This window comes from Myotis davidii, unplaced genomic scaffold, assembly GCF_000327345.1.
Source record: "Myotis davidii unplaced genomic scaffold, ASM32734v1 scaffold930, whole genome shotgun sequence".
NCBI lineage: Eukaryota > Metazoa > Chordata > Mammalia > Chiroptera > Vespertilionidae > Myotis > Myotis davidii.
In genome coordinates, this window is record NW_006282518.1 from 314064 (window position 1) to 318610 (window position 4547).

Sequence of the window (4547 nt, forward strand, 5' to 3'; positions counted from 1 at the left end):
AAAGATAAGGCTGAATCCCAGGGCAGAGAGGATTCCAATTTAAGAGTTACATCTGATTTGTCCACTGACAGTGAGAGGAAGGGAAGCAGTTAATTAAGCCTCTGAAATGATAATCCAGAGAAACCTGAATCCATCCCTCTGTGTGCCTGACCTCCACAGAGCCAAAGAGCACCTAGCACCCAGCAGGCCCTTCTTGCTGGGCCGCCTTCACATTGGCAGGGCTCTTTGCCTTCCTGGAATGTGTTCCTTCTTGTTTGCCACTCAGTGCCTGGCCCAAAGCCAAACCTGGGCTGCTCAGAATACCATGCCCCACTCACTTCTCTCCCAGGACCTGAAACAAGGCTCTCTCTTCCACTTGGGGAAAGGTCAGGCCCTCACGGCAGCCTCATCCCACTGGTACTGACTTCTCACATCAGACTCTCCTCCAGTGGCTGGTAGAAAAAGTTCTTAGAGCAGACACAGTTGTGACCCCAACAAAGCAGAGTGTAGCATATTTATGTCTTACCCTATTGGCAGCCTTCTAAATTGGGTCAGAGTGGGCAAAGTGTCATTGACAAGCTGTTCATTAACTAGGTTTTTTGATTTTTTAAAAATATGTCTTCATTTATTTTAGAGCGAGAGAGAGGAAGATAGGAGAAAGAGAGTGAGAGAGAGAGAGAGAGAGAGAGAGAGAGAGAGACATCAATGCTGAGAGAGACACATTGATAGGCTGCCTCCTTTATGCCCCCTACTGGGGATTGAGCTTGAAACCAGGGCATGTGTCCTGACCAGGAATGAAACCGAGACCTCCTGGTTTCATAGGTGAATGCTCAAGCACTGAGCCACACCAGCTAGGCAACTTCTTTTTATTCTTATTTTATAGCCTTCCTCTTTGTTATCTGTCATAAAATGATAGTGATGTTAGTTAGTAGTACAACTTTCAGATATCTTTATCTGAAAAAATTTACAAGTTGGAAATCCTATTTTGGTTCCCAAACTTAAAAAAGAAAAGATTTACTTTTAAAGTTTTAGTTGACTTTGTTGGGGTGCATTAAGTTGCTAAATGCAGAAATGTTGGCATAAGTACCACTTTGAGGAGATGTGACACCCAGGCTCCTGGATTCACTCTAGCATGAAGATGTGTTAATTGGTGTAGGATTTCTGATGGAAGTTTTTCTTTGCTCTCAGTTCTAAATACCAGGCTAGTCTGAATGCACACTCTCTCCAGTATGTAACTACTATATTTAAGAGATTCATTAAGCACTTTCCATGGCCTCTGGAATGTATGCTTGTATAGAAACACTATACTTTTCTGAGCACTTAACGGGGTACCAGGTTCTATACAAGGTGCTTTTATACTCATCTCATTTGACTCTCAATACAACAATATAGTTTGCATACCTCATGTGTGGAAACTGAGACTAACAGGCCAGAAATACAATATGACTTCTTCAGGGAATTTATTGAGAAGACAATGTAAAGGGAATAGCTATATAACAATGTAAGGCATGTGACCTCATGGTAAACACAAAAGGGAGTGGTACAGACTGGCTCAGTGGCAGAGGCATGTGCAACACATGTGCGTTTCAAAGAATGAGTAAGTTTGGGCAGGAGATATGGAGGGAGGATCCTCACAAGATGTGTGTTTTGGAGGGAAGATCTGTAAAAGGATGGTGGTGTGGAGGATGGTGCCAATGAAAGCTTGGAGAAGCAGAATTCCCGCTGAGGAATGGATTTGTAAGTGTGCAAAATCCCTCAGGATCTAAACACCAGGATAAGAAGAAGAGCCTTGATCTTTCAAGCAATGGGGAGATAGTGCAGCTCGGCAATGATGGATAAATTCAATGGTTTAGGAATATTGGTTTGGCAGTGGAGTACAAGGTAGATTCAAAGTCTAGCAGAATAGTCTAGATAAGTTTCCCAACCTCAGCACTACTTGACATTTTGGTCTGCATAATTCTTTGTTATGGGGGTTACTCTGAGCCTTGTGGGATGCTTAGCCACATCCTTGGCCTCTGCTCACCTGATCCAGCAGCACCTCCCACTCCAGTTGTGACAACACAAAACGTCTCCAGACATTGCCACATGACCCCGGGGGCGGGGCGGTTTCTCCTGACCGAGAATCACTAGAATCACTAGATGGCAAGAGATGAGCAGGTATTGTCATAACCAACTGCATCAATCCACTGACTTTAAGAATAGCTGACAAATGTAAAAATGGTTTCCTTACCACGGCAAATACATCATCAGTGCCAAAGAACTTAATGGCATGGAGACAAGAGGCTTCAGAAGTAGATCATTCTGCATATTAGAAACCTCTTAAGGATACTCCAAAGTTACAGATAATGTGCTCTGGATGTCTCCTTAGCAAGAAAGTGGCTGATAACAGGATTCTCTCTCTCCCAACCCCCTACCCTCAACTCACATCTTATTCAGTGGCCACTTTGAATAAGGAATGCTCAGTCTGTCTCAGGCAGAGAAGTTACTGATCTGTAATTTTGGTAAGTTTGCATTCACCTTTCTAAATTTTTGTTTTTGGCAATTGGTAGAGTGGGTGGATAGAGCCTAGCCTGTCAATAAAGTGCTATGATTTACCCTGATATATATTTGTCTCAATCAGTAAAGTACCTGTACTGCCTATTGGCCACCTGTTTATTTTCCCAAATAGTTTTTTTTTTATATTTTATTGATTTTTTTTACAGAGAGGAAGGGAGAGAGATAGAGAGTTAGAAACATCAATGAGAGAGAGACATCGATCAGCTGCCTCCTGCACATCTCCTACTGGGGATGTGCCCGCAGCTCAGGTACATGCCCTTGACCGGAATCGAACCTGGGACCTTTCAGTCCGCAGGCCGACGCTCTATCCACTGAGCCAAACCGGTTTCGGCTTCCCAAATAGTTTTATTGGAACACAGCCACGCCTATTTGTTTATATATAGTCTCTGGCTGCTCTGGAGGTCCAAAGGCAGCATTGAGTAGTTAAACAGAGTTCACATAATCCATAAATCTGTACTATTTACTACCTGGCCCTTTAAGAAAAAGTTTGCTGATCCCTGATCTAAAGGAAAAATGCCTGTGTTGTACAAAGTTATAGAATCAGATTCTCATTCCATTGCTAGGGATAACAGATTTCCTTTTTTTTTCTTTGTCCATTCTAATAATTATAACTGAGTACCTACTGTGGGCTAGACACTGTGCTAAGTGCTTGGGATATTTTAATGAACAAAGCAGATAAAGATCTTTGTCTTCATGAGGTTACATATTCTAACTGGTGAGAGAAGGGATATAAGACAATAAGCAATAAAAATAAATTACATATTATATTAGAAGGTGATAAGTGCTAAGGGGAAAAGAAAAATGTAGAGCAAAAGAAAAAGTGGGATTGGAAATGCTGATGAGATGTCACAGTTAACAGAGGATGGTCAGGGAAGGTCTGATTGAGAAGTTAATATTTTACAAAGTGGGAGAATAACTTCGTGGGGGCATTCCAGGCAGAGTGAGTAGCCAACATAAAAGGTCTAAGGTGGGGGAGTGCCTGGCTTGTTCAGAAACCGCAAGGACCCAGGTGTAGCTGAAGAGAAAGAATAAGGGAGCAGGGAGCAGGACCAGGAAATGAGATCAAAGAGGTAACGTTGGGCAGCACAGGATCATGGGGGATGGATAGATCATGTAAGACCATTGTAAGTATTTCAGCTTTTACTCTGAATGAAATGGGAAGGAGGGGAGTAAATAATGAGCTTTTATTATACAGGTTTTAAAAGGATAACCCTTGGCTGGTAGGGAGGGAAAGGTCGGAGCAGGAAGGTCAGTTAGAAGACTTCTGTGACAACCAGCTGAGAGGCGATGGTGGCTCTGACTTTGGTGGTAGAAGTAGATGGTGAAAATGGAAAAATTCTGGATATATTCTAAGGGTAAAAACAATAGGGCTTCCTGTCAAATTCAAGATAGAATATACCAGAAAAACAGTCATAAAGGATAACTCCATGATTTGGGGCTCGAAAGGATGGATAGAGTTGCCATCAACTGAAATTAAAAAGGTCATGAGTGGTGAAGTTTTTGGACAGAAGATCAGAAATGTAATATTGGAAATGTTAAGTTTGAGATGGGTTTTAGACCTCTAAGTGGGGATTTCAAGTGAACAATAGATTATATGGGTCTGGAGTTTAGGAGAGGAGTTTGGGAGATATAAATCTGGGAACTGTTGTCATATGGATGGTATTTAAAGCATGAGAGTAGAGAAAACTAAGATGGCGGCATAGATAAACACCGGGAAATTGCTGCCTCTCACAACAATTGAATAATACCTCAAAATCACAATACGGACATCATCCAGAACCACAGGAAGGCTGGCTGAGTGTAAATTCTACAACTAGAAGGAAAGAAAAGCACACTGAGAGCCAGAGGAGCTGCGGAAGTAAAGCGCAGAGGTAGGGGGCTCGCGCGTGGAAAGGGTCTTGCACCTGAGGACGCGGCTGTCTTTTTGAATCCAGAGGGAGTCACAAGCTCCCGACGGTTCTGATCTCCAGTTCTGGGAAGTCTCTGGGGACCCAGGACTCACACGGGGAGCA